The sequence below is a fragment of the Octopus bimaculoides genome, chromosome 8 (genome assembly GCF_001194135.2).
Source record: "Octopus bimaculoides isolate UCB-OBI-ISO-001 chromosome 8, ASM119413v2, whole genome shotgun sequence".
NCBI classification, from domain to species: domain Eukaryota; kingdom Metazoa; phylum Mollusca; class Cephalopoda; order Octopoda; family Octopodidae; genus Octopus; species Octopus bimaculoides.
The window spans coordinates 6894339-6894641 of NC_068988.1; positions in this window are offsets into that span (position 1 = coordinate 6894339).

Sequence of the window (303 nt, forward strand, 5' to 3'; positions counted from 1 at the left end):
GTGTGTGTGTGTGTGTGTGTGTGTGTGTGTGTGTGTGTGTGTGTGTGATTGTGTGTGTGTGTGTGTGTGTGTGTGTGATAGTGTGTGTGTGCGTGTAGGAGAAGTAAGGATAACACACAAGGTTATATTATATTTCCTACGCGCATTTTATCATTATTGTTGTTCGGAACCCTGCAATAGGTGTTCCAAGAATATTTAGATGCTCAATGACAACGGATCATCAGAAAACACTTTATTGCATTAAGTTACAGAGGACTATATCCCATTATATATATATATATATATATATATATATATATATAT